This window comes from Lissotriton vulgaris, chromosome 1_2, assembly GCF_964263255.1.
Source record: "Lissotriton vulgaris chromosome 1_2, aLisVul1.2, whole genome shotgun sequence".
NCBI lineage: Eukaryota > Metazoa > Chordata > Amphibia > Caudata > Salamandridae > Lissotriton > Lissotriton vulgaris.
In genome coordinates this window covers 19,672,850-19,690,796 of record NC_141686.1, presented here as the reverse complement: position 1 = coordinate 19,690,796, position 17,947 = coordinate 19,672,850, and the positions used below count along the sequence as shown (strand labels likewise).

Sequence of the window (17,947 nt, the reverse complement as noted above, 5' to 3'; positions counted from 1 at the left end):
TAATTCTTCTCCATCCAACCAAATATCACTGACATAACTTGGTAGGCAAAACAAATGTTACACCATCTATGAGATTGTGAAAAAAATTACTTTGAAATAAGTTTTAGATTATACAAAAGTATGGCGAATAATAATTTTAGGCTGTGGTTTTGTATTAATGAATAAAAAAAGACTTATAAAGGCATCAAGGCGCTTAAATCAGATCATATATTATTATATTCATATCATCAACATAGTATGAAAACCCAATTTTTGGCCCAATGGTCGGTTCCTTCACATAAAATGTGTACGGTGTATTAGACGCGAGGCACATGTAATTGATCTAGTTTCCATAGATACACAGAAACAAAATGGTCACTTACCTGTAAAAATAGTTTTGCAGCTTAAAGAATTGCCTGGGTTGACATGCTGTGCATTATTCCACTATCTAGTGATGGGGTCCAAAATACTTCTCTTAGTCTTCTCATTTGGTAGTATCTTCATACCCTTATGATGTCAGATGTGACCCCCGAAAGCCTCTGTGCATGGTCATTTTTTAACTCTTTTCCTCGCTTTAGTAACTTTGCTTATGTCCTTCTTGGCTTTGTGTTGATTTCAAACTCAAGCAGTTTTAATTCTACCTTAAATCAATCAGTTGTCTAGGTATGGATAGAGGTGTATCTGCTGCCTTTCTCAGATGTGCTGCTTTAGCAGCCAATCATTTTGTAAACACCCTGGGTGCTGATTTTATGCCAAATGGGAACACCTGGAATTGATAGTGTGCTGGAATCACAAAACAGAGGAGTCTCTTATGCTTGTTGTTAAGGCATGCGTGCAGGTAGGCGTCTTTCAGGTTGATTGTTGCCAAATAGTCCTTTCTCCACAGTCGTAAAATGACTTACTGTAATGTTGCCATCTTGATCCTTTGTCTTTTTATGAACTTGTTTAGGAAGCGAAGATCGAGAATAGAGTGACTTGTCCGGTTTTGGAACCAGGGCGCATCGAGTAGATTGCCTGATTGAGCTATGTAGGTGGTTTATTTATTGTTTTTGCCGGAGTTACTCTTCTTTCTGCTGTAGAAATAACAGTTTATCTTTTGTATGGGACTTTCCCTTCAATTCTACGCTGAGTTTAAAAAAAAAAAATTCTATTTGGTAACCATGTTGGACGATGTTAAGTATCTATTTGTCTGAGGTGATGTCCCTCCAGTCCTGGAAGAACCCCCATAGTTTGCCACCTAGTGGGAACTGTTGTAGTGTTAAGTCACTTGTTGAGGAGTCCCCTCCTCAGGAGGATTGGTTGTTTCCTCTTTCCCTGCCCTGAAAGGGTAGTCACTGGGTTGAAGAGAACTGTCACGGCAGTGGTTTTGGTTGCTATGATCCTACCAGCTGGTACGAAGACTGTGGTGTTGAAAATCTGGAAGCTTCCCCTCCCTGATGGCACTCATGGGAGTCAATCACTATGTGGCTGGTCACAGAACTGTAGTGCCTCCATGGCCTTTGCCGTCTCATTATTCTATATTTGCTGGAGTGTCTTGTCCCATATATCCTTAATAGGTGTCTCCAGTGAAATGGGCAATGATTAATTTGGCCTGTAGCTCATGCTTGAAGCCTGAGGCCCATAGCCATACGTGCCTTCTCAAGATTGTCTCCGTGCTGGCTACTTGCTGTATCTGCAGCATCCAGTATTGATTTCCAGCAGGTATTTGCAATGGTTTTCACTTCCTCCCTTTTTAGGTCTCGCCTACGCAGAGCGCATGCACTGAATAGGAGGACCTTTAGCCGTTGCTCTGCTCATTTTCAAGCACACACTCGTGCTTGTGGCGGCTTCCACCTTGCGGGAGCGAGCAGGGGTGCAGTGCTTGAAAATGAGTAGACTGCGCACGTACCACTCCCGGGCTTATGTTTATTTTTCAAGCGCCCCCTTCCGCGTTTTACCTTGCATTTGCTGTATGATGTTAAACTTCCCACGAAGTCGAAGTCGGGGCTCTCCCACTGCTCAGTCAGTGCTTGTTTTGTGAGGAGGGGGCTAGGTGGCAGTGTGAGGTTCTAAAGTGTCCCATAAGTACGTACCTCTCGGCACGAGGCCCAGCCCCCTCCTCACACGGTGAGATTGTTCTTCCAAGTTGACAGGTATTCATCTCTGTTTGGTGATAGCAGTTGCAAGCTAGTCCCATGTCAAACATGCCACTTTCAGCCAATCATCATTTTACCGGGGAACAAAACTTGAATTATGGCACTCGCAGTTCTACTTCCTTGTTATTGGTTGGTCCTGGATGCTTCTGTGTGCACGCTTTTCGGCGCCCTGTCAGGACTTTAATTGTTTAGAGTCATCGCCCCAATCGCTACGTTTTTAACACCCCTCTTGCACGTCCTTCGTCTCGTTGCCCCACTTGTAATATTGACCTCACATGATTCCTGTTGCAAGCACTTTCCATTTCGTCAGCATGACTTATTCTCAAAGATTTGCAAGCAGGTTTACTGGGTCTGCCAGTCTGTGCCATGCACTCTCTTCTGCGCCATCTCTCAGTATACACCTCGGTAAGCTTGTATGTGTCTGCTCCCATACGCCTACGATCGTCCTGGGTATGAGCGCCCAACATGTTCTATGTCGAAGAGGAGACGACGGTGCTGGCGCTGCAAAAAAAAGCACAGCAACCACACACGTTTTTTAACTTCCGGCGGGCAACAGCAAGCGCCCTAACAGTTGTCCGTCTTAATTGCATCACGTCCAACTGCACTGCACTGCTAATGGCGGAATGCTTCGGCACTTGTACAAAAAGCTGCCCGCTGCAAAAAAAACAAAAGCAGGACAAGAGAACTTGAGTCCCCTGGGGATGACAGCCATTTTACAATGGAACAGTTTCACTTCTGTAAAACAGTGAAGGGTTTTCCTATATATTTCATACCTGCCAACTTGAAGAACTTTCAGAGTGTGAGGAGGGGGCAGGCCCCTTGAAGAGGGCGAGGCCTTGTGCACTTCTGAACCCCACTCTGTACCCAATCCCCCTACTTGCAAAAAAACAAGCATTGGCATAGCCAATAGGTCTCGCCTTTGGGATCTTATAAGTGTTTAGCCATGCAACCGTTGATGTTGTTGCACCTAGGATATTGTACTGCATAACTAAATACTTATAAGGCTCCAAAGGCGAGACCTATTGGCTATGTCAGTGCTTGTTTACTGGTTGGGGAGGTGTTTCATAGGTTCCCTGATTTCTTACCATTGTTGGTGCATGTAGCAGTTCAGAAGGGTTTATGAATCTGCAATTTTCCATTCTGTAGCCACAACACCATGTCTACTCTTGCTCTTCTCATCAGGAAGTGGCACATTTGCTGTGGGGAAGTTTTTTTTTCTGGCAGTAGCAATTAGAATATAATCTGCCTATGTATGGCTCCTGATGAATATGTGGTCCTTTTACAAGTGGTAGTATTTTTTTCTCCACTTGCAGATTGACTAGTTAGCAACTTGCCGGCTTCCTGAGAGCTTCCTGACAGTTTCCTGAATATCTACCTTCCATAATCCAAAATGCTTGGCAGCATAGGGAGGAACTGGCCTTTGCTTTGTGAACGTAGAAGGGCCCCCAGCAGGAAACAGGCCTGAGCTCCTATAGTTTCACCCCATACTTGTCCAAGGACCTCTTGACTCCCTCTTCCAGTGGATTGGTGTTGACGTCCCAGTACTGTTCATTAATAATTTCTACGTTGTGAAACATCTCGTCTATATAGGTCCTCTTCCTCGAAGAACACCTCCTGTGACTCTTTCTGAGGCTTGGGCATAGACAGTGGTTCAATGTCAACTTACTCTTTCTTCTCTCATGTCCTGAATTCCAAATACTTTGAAGGGTTTCAAAAGTGTTAAAAGGATTTATCAAAATCTCTCTTTTTGCTCAACTTTGAGCACCTTTTCTTTGCCCCCCAGCGTGATTGGTGGCCTTTTCCTGTGTCTCGATCGCCCTTTGACATTAAAGGTTTCTCCGAGAAGCGTCCTACACGGTGTCCTTGTGTGGGAGCCGTAGAACTATTTTCACTTAGACTTTGCTTCAGTCGATGTGTGTTTCAGCGCAGAGGCAGTCTTGTGAAGCTTGATTTCAGAGTGTCTTGATTCAGCTACACTGTGTGTTTTTTGGGGTTACCTGTGAGTTTTTCTTGTGTCTGCCTCTTTTTGGTCTTTTCAGTAGCTGTTCTGTTTCACCCTTGAGGACTTCCACTCTTAGCTATGTGTAGACGAAGATAAGGGCATCATCTGTTTGGGTCATCTTGGGTGAGGAAGGTCCTTGGGTCAGAAGCCAAGCATGTGCCCTACACAGACCACATAACTCCACATGCCAACACTCGCAACTAGACCACAGAAGTTCAAGCACCTGTCAGCTCATACAAAATCAACAACCTTATCCACATGGCCCTCATTTGCACACATACTCCTACAAAAGCACGAATCATAAAATTCATGCTCATTAACACAGTCCTGACATACCTGAACTAATATAGGACACAACCCAATTACACTCTTCATCACAGAAACTAATTTACCCATCATAGAACTCTTCACCCCAGCAGGCTACCACTTTCATCATATATACCACACACAAACGGCAGGAGGGGGGCTATCCATCTCCAAAAAACTCCTGACCCTGCACCCTCAGTGACCAAAAGCAACACTCAAGTCATTTGAGTGTCTCGCCTGCTACCTTCTACTCTCAGCATCATGAACAGCTCCTTCATTCTGATCTACCGATAATTTGGCCCTACAGGCACTTCACAAAAGAAATCTCAGGGCTCATAATGTCCATTCAGCATGCTGACCCAACATTGCACAGAAACTTCACTGTACACAACAATGAATAGTTTCTTACCTGTCGGTGTAGTTTTGCAGCTTGAAGATCTTTCTGGATTCACTATGCTGTGCATTATTCCGCGGTCTTGTGGTTGGGTCCGGATTCGTAGTCTTTTCTTTTTTTTTTTTTTTTTTTTTGTAGCCCAAGGTGGGCGTCGGCGTCCTACCTCCTTGAGTGCATTTCCGGTGACGTCGGCATGCTTCGGTTCTTTTTTTCCGTGTTTCTTTTGTATCCGAAGTAATGGCAATGTTCTCCTTAGGTGATCTTTTACCGCTTTTGTACTTTTAAAGTCCCCTTTTTTTTATATATATCCACCTCTTCTCTCTCCAGCCTCATCTTTCTGGCGGAGGTGGGTGGGTTCGCTAGTGAATCCAGAAAGATCTTCAAGCTGCAAAACTACACCGACAGGTAAGAAACTATTCGTTTTGCAGTGTGAATCTTTCTGGATTCACTATGCTGTGCATAGATTTTGTAGCGGTTTCTCATCTCTGTGGCGGCTGGGTGGAAGGTGAGCGTTGGTTATTGAATATGTGCTGGAGCACCTTTTGTCCGACTTGTGCTTCCTTGTTCATTTGTATCCTTGTTCATTTGTATATCCACACAGTGGTGCTTCGTGAACGTGTGCCCCGAAGCCCATGTTGCCGCCAGGCATATGTCTTGTATGGGTGTGTTAGCCAGGAAAGCTATTGTAGCACCCTTTTTCCTAGTGGAGTGGGCACGTGTCCCCTCTGCTAGCTCTTGTCCTGCACGTTTGTGGCAGAGTTGAATTGTCTGTGCGATCCATCGTGCAATAGTGTCTTTGGTTACTGCCTTTCCCATGAAACTGTTGGCGAATGAGACAAAGAACTGTTTTGTTTTCCTGTGTCCCTTCGTCCTCTCAATGTAGCGCATGACTGTCCTTCTGGCGTCCAGGGTGTGCAGAGCTCGCTCTGCGCTAGTTGTTGGTTTTTGGAAAAAACTTGGTATCTGTATAGATTGGTTCATGTGGAATTTGGATACCACCTTCGGTATGAAGTGTGGGTCAGTCCTCATCACAACCCTATCATTGTGTATTTGTATGTAGGGTTCTTGTAGCGTTAGCGCCTGAAGCTTGCTTAGTCTACGTAAGGACGTTATTGCAACCAGGAAAGCTGTTTTCATAGTTAGCATCTTTAGGGAGGCCTTGTGAAGCGGTTCAAATGGCTCTTTCATGAGTTCCGTCAGGACTATGTTCAAGTTCCATGCAGGTGGTGGCACCCGCATGGGAGGTGCGATCCTTTTCGCGCCTTCCCGGAATCTCTTCACCACCTGTGATGTGAAGAAACTCCTACTCGTTTCTCCCCTTGTATAGGCGACTATCGCTGCCAAGTGAACTCTCAGCGAGGATGAGCTAAGGTTTTTCTCCAGCAAGTGCGTCAGGTACCTCAGCACCGTGGAGTCCTTCTTCATTTTATGTTGAAGTCCTTCCTTCCTGCACCACATTGTGAATCTATTCCATTTCCTACCGAAGGACCCTCAGGGTGCTTTCTGGTAGTCTCAAATGTGCAAACTCTATGTCCTCAGGAGCCACGCTACTAGGCTCAGGCTCTCTGGCTCTGGGTGTAGCACCTCTCCGTCCTGCATGGAGAGCAGGTCTTTCCTCTTGCCGAACCTGTGGGGTGCACATTGTGACATCTCCATGATCTGCGAGTACCATGTCTGCCTGGCCCACTGTGGTGCGACCAGTATCAGGGTCATGTTGCTCGCTCTGCACCTGCTCAGTACTCTGTGCATCAGTGGTATCGGGGGAAAAGCGTAAGCAAATGTCCTGGACCAATCTATCCATCGGGCATTCCCCAGTGACCCCCTCCTCGGGTTGTCTGGATGCAAAGTTTTTGCATTTTGCATTCCGGCATGTGGCAAAGAGGTCCACTGATGGCGTTCCCCCTCTGTCGAACAGCCACCTTGTCTCCTGAGCAATGAGCTCCCACTCGTGGGATGCCGATGTCTGTCTGCTCAGCCAGTCTGCCTGTATGTTGTCCTTCCCTGGTAGGTGATGGCTAGCAGGTCTATCTTGCGAGGGATGACCCATCTCCATATGCTCCTGCTCCAGCGTTGAAAGCGCGGCTGACTGTGTCCTACCCTGCTTGTTGATGTAGAACATCGCGGTGGGGTTGTCTGTTTGTAGCAGCACTTTGTGCTTGTACAGCCCTGTTTGGAAAGCTTTCAGTGCAAGGAAGATTGTCTTCAATTACAGGTAATTGATGTGCTTTGTCGCATCTGTTGGTGTCCACAGACCCCTCACCTTGAGCTCCTCCATGTGAGCGCCCCATCCCTTCAGGGATGCGTCTGTGGTGATGGTCACTGTTTGCGTTGGGGGCGTTAGAGGCTTCCCCCTTGCTATGTTCTCCATGGTCCACCTTGTCATCTCCTTCTGCACTGCGTGCGTTGCAACCACTAGATCCTCCCAACGGCCTGTACCTTGTGACCATTGCTCCTGTAGCCATTCTTGAATGGGTCTCATGTGGAGTCGTACATTTGGTACCAGGTGGATGCATGATGCCATCATGCGCATGATCTTGCTCGCAGTCCTCACTGTCCGAGCTTGTCCCTTCCGGTAGAGGCGAGTTTCCTTCACCAGCGCCCTCGCCCTCTTCTCGCTGGGGAACACCTTGCCCTGTAAGGTGTTGATATGTGCTCCCAGGAAGATCTTCACTTGTTCCTGCTCCATTGATGATTTCTTCCAATGGATGGACAAACCCCAGGCTTATGAGCGTGCTCGTCACTGTATGTGCGTGCTGTTTGCATTTCTGGTATGAGTTTGCTTTCACCAGCCAGTCGTCCAGGTAAGGGTATACGTGTATTCCCGGTCTGCGTAGGTGCGCTGCGACCGCTGCGAGGCACTTTGTGAAGACTCTTGGTGCTGATTTTAGCCCGAAGGCTAGTGTCGTGAACTGGTAGTGTCTTTCTCCGACGGTGAACCTGAGCATATATTTGTGCTTTCCGTTCATTGGGATGTGCAGGTAGACGTCCTTGAGGTCTATGTCGTGACCATGAAGTCCCCGATCTGCAATTGCGGGAGCACCTCCTGCAGGGGGGTCATTTTGAATTTTTGCGTTCTTATGAATTTGTTCATGAACCTTAGGTCCAGAATGGGTCTCATTGTCTCGTCTACCTTTGGTACCAGGAAGTACGTTGAGTATATTCCTTTGTTTCTATTCTTGAAGGGTACCCGTTCTATGGCCTGCTTCCGCAGGCGTTCTTTTACTTCTTCCTGAAGACGCTCTAGCAGTTTGCTTGCTGGTTGTTTTCTTTTTGGTTTTCTGCTTGTTGGCCTCCCCTCCAACTCTACGCAGTATCCGAATTGGATGGAATTGAGGATCCATATGTCTGATGTGATTTCTCTCCATTCCTGGAGGTAAAATCTTAATCTTCCTCCCACTGGTATGTGGTCGTAGGTGTCTAGTTTGTCTTGACCCCTCTTTGTAAGTGTTGCCCCCTGGGATCTTTTCTGTGGGCGGGCACATGGAGCTTTTTGAAGTCACTTAGAGGCGGGCTGTTGTCCCCCTCTTCTATTCTGTCCACGTCCATTTCTCCCTCGAAAGGACTGGCCTCTTGGTTGGTACTGCCAGGGCTGCTTCTGCTGACCTTGCTGAGCCTGCGAGTCTGCCTGGTGTGTTTGTTGGAAAGCCTGGCGTGATGTACCTGGCTGGTTTCCACCTCTCCCGCCGGGCCTCCGTGACGGGGTGCCCCTCTTGTTGCCTCTGAACTGCAATGCTCCCATGGACCTTGCAGTTTCGTTATCCTTTTTTAGTTGACCGAGCTTCTCATCAACTGTTGTTCCGAAAAGCGTATCGCCGTTGAATGGTGTGTTCAGGATGCTGTGTTGCACCTCGGGTTTGAAACCTGAGATCCTGAGCCAGGCGTGTCTTCTTTCAGTGACACCCATCATCATGAGCCTGCTGGAGGTGTCTGCTCCATCCAAGGCCGTCTTAAGGCAAGAATTTGCCGCGTTCTTCCCTTCTTCAACCAGTTTTTCGGCCTTTTGCCTGGCATCCTGGGGGAGCTCCTTCACCAACTTCCCCAGCTCCTCCATGATCTGGTACATGTGCCTGTTTATCAGGGCGTTGGAATTAGCCATGCGCCAGTGGGTCGCGGCATTCCGTTCGATCCTTCTGCCCACCAGATCCATCCTCTTGCTCTCCTTATCCGGTGGTGGTCCAGAAGCAGTGGGCACGTTAGCCCTCCTCCTTGCTGTGGCCGCGATAATGGAGTCTGCAGAGACCGTGCCCTGAATGTAGGGTGGGTCTTTTGAGGAATGTTTGTATTTCTTCTCTGTTCTGGGAGTTACTGCCTTGCATGTAGCGGGCTCCCTGAATGCTTCCTTCCCCTGAGCCAAGATGCTGTTGAGCATTGGTAGGTACTGGCTCTTTGTTTGAGTGGGGAGCAATGTCTCTAGAAGGAAGTCTGCTTTCTGCTTTTCTTTGTCCAGCTTGAGTTTGAATGCTGCTGCGGCAGCGTTTATCACCGAGTTGTAGGACCCGATGTCGTCCGGCGGCGAAGGCCTCGAGAGATACATGTCGACCGCCTCCTCCGGACTGTCGGTGTCGACATCTAGGTAATCCACCTCCTGCAAGTCAGAGGGGGCCGACTCTGCGTCCGTCCTGCTGTCCTCTTCCTCCCCATAGTTATAACTATAGTAGGGGCTCTCGTACTCCTCTTGGTCGTCGACCACCTCGACTTCCGGGTCTTGTTCCTCGACGGCCTCGTCCTCCTCCTCGACCACCTCCATCACTGGTGGCTTGGCCTTGTGTGGGGTCGTGAAGGTTTTCACCTTAGCGTCGAATTCTTTCTTCCGCTGCAAGATGTTTTCCATTTCGGCCTCGAGGCGCCTTCTCTTTTTCTCCATCTCGGCTGCGTGTTCCGCGTCGGATGTGTCGGCCGCTCTTTTCGGCGGTTGGCTCGGCGCCGGAGGTTTCGACGTCGAACCGGATTTCGGGCCTCTGTTCGTCCTCGGTTGTTTAGGGTCCTTCTCCCTCGGCGTCCATCGATCCTTTTCGGGGACGATTTTCGACGACTTCTGCTGTTCAACAGCTCTCGGCGCCGGGGACTCCTTCTCCGAGGATCCGCCGGGCCTGTGAGTAGTCGCGGGCGCCAGATGTTTTGGCGCCGGCGCTTTCGGGGCCTTGCCCTCGTTTTTTCGAGACTCAGAGTCTCTCGGGTTCTTGGGGGCCGGAGAGTCTCCTACCATATCAGAAGTCTTTGTGTAATCGGTCTCTACGACCGTGTAGCTGTCGTCTTCGGCGGCGGCGTTGTCCTCTTCCTCGGAGGACATCCCCAGCTCGTAGAGGGATGAGTCGGGGCCTTCCCCTGCAGGGCGGCGTGTGCTGCCCTCTGTCTCTCTCTCACATGAAGGGTCTTCGGGGTGAAGACGGAGCAGGCGTTGCAGTCCTTGCTTTCGTGATCTACCGGTAGGCAAAGGTTGCAAACCGGGTGCTGGTCCTTCTGCGCGTACTTGTGGGGGCAGTTACGGCAGAACTTGAACGGCGTGTTGTCCATCATCGAGCACTCAGGGCCTCACTGGTCGCGTGTTCATCGAAGATCGCGCTTTTTTTGTCGAAGATCTCGCTGAATTCTCCTTCTCCTCTGCTGACTCTTCGTCGATGAAGTCTCCTGGAGTCTTCAGATGAATTTTCTTTCTAAGTTCTGTATTTTCCTTCTTCTTCTCCAAAAATGTCTGGAGCCCAAACGGGAACGATCCAGACCCAACCCGGAAAAAAAGAATCTGAAGATGGCGCCCAGGAGTGGGAGCTTCCGCAGGAAGCATGCCGACGTCACCGGAAATGCACCCAAGGAGGTGGGACGCCGACGCCCACCTGGGCTACAAAAAAAACAAAAAAAACTAAGAAAAGACTACGAATCCGGACCCAACCAAAAGACCACGGAATAATGCACAGCATAGTGAATCCAGAAAGATTCACGCTGCCAAACTCCAGATACCTAGACAACAAAGGAATCCCTCAATACACTCCTCTATACTCTGGACATCTAGCGGCACACCACCAAACCCACCTACTCCAAACATACTCAACATCATCCTGTCAGCATCACTGTCAATCTGCTATGGGGAACTGATAACCCTGGTCTAGATGGACCATATTGTCACCAGCTTCTCTATCCTCCATTCTCCCCTCACTACATCCTGATCATCAAAAAGAAAAAAAGAAACGTTCTGCTCTTTCAAAGATCTTCCCATGGGCACCTCCCGCTCCTTTACCTTTCAAAAACCATTCCTACCCCATCAAGGAGCACTTCAAATAAATATTAGCCCCCAAGTGTGCATGGAGGGTGGTTGTGTATCAATTAGTGTCAATTGTCCGGGGGGAGTGGCCACATAAGTGCATAGCGTAGAGCATATAGCGTGCTCTCTAGCTGATCACTCCCCTGCGCTTTTGAAACTCGGCAATCCCGGGATGTCCATTTTAATGCAACAGTGGCACCTCTCCCCAGAGGCCCTTATGGTCCTGGTATATGCTGAATAGTTGTATTTAGAGATAGGTCATACTGACCATTATCGCTTCTTAATTGTGATAATGAAAAACTGGCTAAGATGGTGGCCAATTTATGGCCTTTCTGATGACTCGCTGGGTCAGAACTGATCAGTCGGGGTTATTACCAGTTGATCCACGACATACAACCAGTACACTCTCTATTTTGCACACTCGATCCAGAACTGGACGCAGCTGTGGTATTTCTAGATGCCAGCTAGGTCGTCGATTCCCTGGAAATCCTCCAGTGAATGGATTCGGCTCTTGTACTTCAGACCGACAGCTCGCATTAGAATCAACAGCGAGCTGTCAGAGTTAATTGAGTTAACACGTTAAGTAACATGTTGCCCTTTTTGTTTGCTGTGCTGGTAGAGCCCCTGGTGGCTATGATCCAGAAGAAGTACTTGGACTGTGCCCTACGTTATCTCTCCACGACGATGACGCATAAGCCAAGTAAAAACTTAAATGGCTTGTTGCGGGAATTCTTGAGGTTAGCCACGCTCTCAGGTATAGTTATTAATTGAGAGAATTCCTGAATTTTCCCACTCAAACACCTCATTTCACTCTAGACTTTCCCTTATGCAGGTGTCCAGAAAAACTCAGATATCTAGGTATCTGAATATACCAAGACAGGGAGGTTGTTCTGCGGGTAAACTATGGCGTCACCCTTGCAGCTGTGACTGACCGGATCTCCAGATGGATGACACTCCACTTTTCACTGGTGGGGCGTATAGGGCTCATAAAGATGGCAATACTCTCCAAACTGCCACACTTGTCCATTAATATACTACTCTCGCTCATAGCAGCATACTGTATGGCACTTCGAACAGAGCTGGTGTGCCTTGCCTGGGTTGGAGAACAGCCGCAGATAAGGTGGGAAATCCTCATGTTGACATTCTATAGAGGGGAATTTGAGGCTCCTGATTTGGACACTTCGCTTCCCACCGGTTTCAACCCACCTCTTTCTCCCACGCTGGGCTGTGGAAGCAGATTATGCAATTCCCACTCCATTACAATCTCTCATTGGAACCTCTCACACCACTCAACCCAAGCACTATACTACAATCAAATGTACACTGCGAGCATGGAACACATTAAAGATGAAAGTGGGTTTGTATCTTACATACACTCCCCGTTTGCCACTTGGCCATCACCCACTGCAACCGTTAAGTCCGAAAAGCTAATGCAGACACACCAACACAATAGGGACCTTGGGATACTAAGGTGGCTTGTTTAGGCAGGGCACCTTTTTTTTTCTTTGGAAGAGTACTGGGGACGCCCCTAGTAGTACCCAATTGGAGGTGTTAACATTCTATCAAGTCAGAAGTGATTCCAAAAGTACTTCGTTAAGGAACCCCAGACTCTCACAGCTTTCGGAGGTGGATTTGAGGCCCAGGCTATAAGACACCTCATTGCTACGCTTCATTGCAAAGCACAAGATGCTGCTGTGTTTCAATCCTCGACCTCGACAGCCAAGAAGAAATAGGAAGAGGAGCAGGGCAGTGAAATCCCGGATGTAGTCTTGAACTATTGCTGCATGCAAACTGGCCAGGTGTCGTCCAGCAGTAGATTCCTCATTATATATTATCAATACATACTGCGAGAATACTACACCCTCAAGTAGCTCCATGGAATGGCCTGCGATACGATGATCACTGCTGGAAGTGTGAATGCCCGGGAGCTGTACTCCTGCACCTCGCCTGGACTTGCCCCTCAATACAAGAGTACTGGAAAGAGATATTCAAAACCCTTTCCACTATGACTCATTGAACAATTGCTGCAGACCCATGTTTGGGCCTACTGAAGTATGTCAGGGGTGGCAGTGGCAGACAGGAAGTCTGAGGCACTAGGGCTGCTGTTAGAGAAGCAATCGGTGGCTTGTGATGGTCTATTGAACAAGCCCCAAAATATAAGGCATAGATTATTGATCTAGTGTATTGCAATGAACAGTTGGAAATATATAGTGATATGTTACCCCCAGCCTCTAGACTTCAAGATATATGGAAGCCCTTAAAAAAATACTTATTGAAGCACACTGATGACTATGCCACCTGACAGCCTGCTTTTGGTTGCATTACAGGAAACTGTCCCGCCACATGTCTGAGTGTCAACTCGCATGCAGCCCACCCAATTGAGGGCATAGATATCGATATCTTCGAATACTGTACTGAGTATTCCACTGATATCCTGTTAGAAATTACATATTGTATTAACAATACTGATTCAGGTCTTTCTCTCATTTGTAACTATGTGTCTGTTGCCACTTTCAGGGCCTGTTCCAGTGCTATGATAGTTCTTGCTGCAGAAACATGAATAAAGTGAATAAAAAAACAAAAAGCTAAATTGTACACCATGGGTGAGATATCCTATAAAAAAGAAAGAAACCAAGAACAGCAGTTGCAGCTGAGCACAAGCTCAGTGGAGAAAGAATAAATATAGAGTGGACCGAATGGTGTGGCAGGGCTGAAGCCACAAGGGGTATTTGAGAGCTGGGCCAGCATATAGTAATCTTTGCCACCCCCTCTCCCAAATGACCCAGGCACCTGGCAAAGCATTACCTTATGCGTACAGTCTAATCGGAAAAAACAATCCTGCAAGTAGAGGTGCACTCTCAAAATAACCATGCTGGCTGGAGTTCAGACGGCGAAGGAGTAATAAAAATATTTTACGATTTTATTCATATCTTGTCATGTTTGCTGTGCGGTCAAAGACAGAGGTCAAATGTCAGTCTATGTTTTCTGACAAATTGCTGCTCATTCTTATTCTGAACATGATGTTTACTTTTCTTTCTGACTGCAACGCGAATTATGGGACAATTTTCTTGGTTACAGGAGTGCGAAAATAAAGATTGTGTGAAGAAAAAGCGGTGTATCATATTGTGTGGTTGTGCGACCTCACTGTGTAACAAACCTACCAACCCCCTTTAGCTTTCATCTGTAAAACCCTCAGCTCACCCCTGGGTAGGTGTGGCACCGAGAAGCAAGGCTTATACAAGGCTTATACAAACGAATAAGTGTACAGCATTTAAAAAGCACCAAAACAATTGAAGAAACTCGAGAAATCTGACACCAATTTATAAAAATGAACTGTATTTTTATAAGAATTTAGACACTAGTACGAAAAAGATCCACCAGAGGGTTCTGAAGATAAAAAAATTCACAAGCAATAATAAATCAAAGCAGTGTCATTAAATTACAAATAAACCTTGTCAACAAATTGGTCACTTAGAAACTGTTCCAAGGAAAACTTCGGTAAGTTTCAATGTGGTCGGTTAGAAGTACTTGGGGTGACCAACTCCAGCAGAGAGTTAGTCAGGGGGACCAGCAAGGTCCTCAAAAACAGTTATCTCCACAGAAGAAGCAGTCTTTCAGTAGTTCCAGGTACTTTATCCACATTGCAATGGATTCTTCTTCACGAGTGGTCCTCATGCAAGGGACGAAGCATCCTGAAGATGCTCTAAAACACGGTTTTTGAAAATCGCAAACTAATCACCCCTAAGGGTCTGAAGGCACTGGGGGCCATCTGGAAGATTAAGCAAGCTATTGCCCAGAGTCAATGGTTCTGGGCTGAGCTGCCACCGGCTCCGGGGATCGAACAGTGAGCCCTGTGCTCTGGAGTTAGCCACTCTGGCCGCTGTGCCACACCTCTCCCTCTAAGGATGCTGCCGATGCGGTTGGCAGGGGGGAGGGGGTTAGGGGGGGAATCTTCCTGCAGGGGTTCCTCGGTCCACAATGATGAGGGAGTCCTGCTTGCAGGGTCGATGTCCCATGAGGTCCTCTTTGCTTTGGCCGAAGTCTAGTCACCACTGGAATACCAGTCACCTGTTGTTGTGGTCACAGGCCAATCATTCCTGGACCGATAAATTACTATTTGAGAGCCCCAGCAATTCTCAGACAGCACTCCCAGGTTCAGCAAACATGGGTGCAACTTTGTGCTTCGAGTCCTGGTCCTCAGTGTTGCATGACAGCAGTGTTAGGCACTTGAAGACTTTTGGCTACCAACTTACCCCAGCAGGCATCTTCCGCTGCTGTGTCCCTGTGCTGCGAAGAGGCTAGTCAGCTGGCCTTTGGAGTTCTCTTGGCTTTACTGGGTTCTTGGAGGAGGCTTCTCCTTGAGCAAGACACAGTAGGCTCAGTCCCTCTCTTCGCTAGCCACTAACTGCCGTAGGTGCAGCATTTCTTTGCGGGTCCCTCGGATGCAGCATGGCAGTCCTCCTTTGGTCCTTCTTTCAAGTTTGTTGAGATCTGAGGTCTTGGTGCCCCCTTTATGCTTGCAGAATATAGTTGGTAGCAAATGGGCTGCCAGGTTCCCTCCAACCTGGTGACTACTTCTTATGGAGTGTGACATCTAGTTATCCCAGGATGCACCATTCTGCCCACTCCTAAGAACGGGAGACTCCTCTCTGGGAGTTCAGAACTCCCAAGCCCACCCTCAGGGAGTGGCTGCTTCAGGGCTACACGCCCCTGGGGGAAACTATTTTGGAAACTGGTTTCTCCTTTCTGCTTCCCGTGCCAGCCTGTCTACCTCAACAATGGGGCAGGCTACCCCCCCCCCCCCCCCCCCCCCGGTGTTACAGATCTGCCTACCAGGGACTTAAAGGTAAATTAGCCAATCCCAATCGGGAACAGCAAATTCAGCATACACTTTAGGGTCAGGGCACTGGCACAGAGGTCTGGTTAGCAGGCCTCAGTGCACTCTCAAAGTTAAAAAACCATCAGCATCAATCGAAAATCTAGTGGGTCACCATACAAAAAGAGGCATTTCCCTACACTGTGGGATGTCAAGTTTTTCTAATATTTAACAGAATTTAGCAGCAGCGATGAAAGCGTAAATCAAGCACATTTTGTTTTGTAATTCTCAAGTGGGATGGAAACGATAATTTTAATAGGATAAAACCAAATCTTGGTGATGCACAAATGATAAATACTGTAGTGTATTGCGTTATTTTGAAGCATTTCTATAGCGTTTACTACCGCTATGTGTGGCACTGAAGCACTTACCTACTGTGCCACAAGCTGCACCATATGGGTGTGTGGTTGAAAGGGTGTTGTCTTTGAAATTTAGGGGCATAATAGGATCACAAAACAATCAGCTAAACCAGCTTTACAGAACTATCATTGGCTCCCAGAAAAACAAATAGCGAAATCCAAATCCCTCTATATCACCTTTAGGGTCTAACATGATTCAGGCCTTAAATTCCTCAAAGACAGGTTCAGATGGTACCAGCCAGAGAGGGCGCTCCGCTCTAGCACTGCCAAGCACATTGTTGTCCCTAAATATGAGCTTTCTTCCAGGGGTGGAACAGGTTTTGTGGTAGGGGCCTCGAAACTGGAACTCTCTTCCCCTACATATCAAGACACTGCCAGATCTATGATCTTTTACAAAGGCTCTTAGAACCTGAATTGTCAACAATTAAATGGGCTAGCTTTTCTCCATATCGTTGCAGCACCTAGATGTCTCAGGGTAACTGTTGCACTTTATAAAAACATTTAACATAACTATGTGGGAAGTGTTACTACGTTGTGCGTGATGACCATTAAAGCCCAATTTCCGTGCTAGAGGATTCAGCTCTTAGCAGTGTGATAGACAAAAAAATGTGAGACAAAGGTGTGTAGTATATGTTTTTTCAGTTCTCTGGCAGTTTTGAACAGCTCTGCAGGTTCATTTAAGGTATTTCTTATGATTTTAGTCCTCCTTGCTGGTTTCTGCACTGGGGTGTCCAATCAAAACTTTTGTGTATAGCATAAACCGGAATAATTGGAGGGTGAGAGAAGTGGAGGCTGGTGTGGACTTTATTATTAGCATCCCATATCAGAGTATCATTGTGAGATTTAAAAAGTGGTTGTAGTAAATAATATATTTGGTGCATGCAATGGTGAATTAGATAAATATCTCTGATTGACCAGCAGTGTGTGAGAGATCTCTTCAGTTATCCCTTGCCTCTTCATTTATTGATGGCTAATTTATTGGCTGCACAGTACAGTCGCATAAGATGCATCTGCTACAAGGATTGTCTTGCAGTAGATACATCTTATGTGATTGTAAGAGGTGTAACTGCAGTTGGCTGCTGACCACTGAGTGTTATGGTTTCAGTATTAGTATGCTCCAGAAATGTTATGTATGAAACTACATAAATGTATATTACCCCTGCATACCACAGGTCAGGCGTCCTTAACTTACCTGCCTAACAAAAGTAGTTCCTGGTTGGTTTGTTTCAAACTGTGCATTGTAAGCTGAAGATTGAGTTTGAGGTTGCGATTGTCCTTCTGGGTTCTGTTGTTGGGGTGTGGGCTGGTGTATTTGTACTGGAAATAGCCATGTTTTCAACCGGCTTAAAAAGTGTAGGTGCTCCTGGACGCTTTGAATGCTGGCTGGTAGTGAGCTCCAGAGTATGGTAGCTTGCACTGAGAAAGCATTTTTTATGTTAAGGTGGTTGATGATCAGTCTAGCAAGTCACGACTACAGCACTCTGTGAACAATGCAAAGTGCCTTGAACATTGCCCTTCTTGCTATAGGTAACCAGTGGAATAATTGCAATACTGAAGTCATGTGTTCTCTTGGGTGAAGTTAGGCAAGAAGTCTTGCAGCAGCATTTTTGATGAGTCGTATTTAGTGTATGATAAATCCG

General features: G+C 47.1%; 1 protein-coding gene across 2 annotated transcripts in view; it reads right to left on the bottom strand.

The window, feature by feature from the left end:
- FBLN1 (fibulin 1) overlaps positions 1–17,947 on the bottom strand; it is a 911,174-nt gene that overhangs the window by 702,648 nt on the left and 190,579 nt on the right. The gene's annotated exons all lie outside the window — the stretch shown is intronic.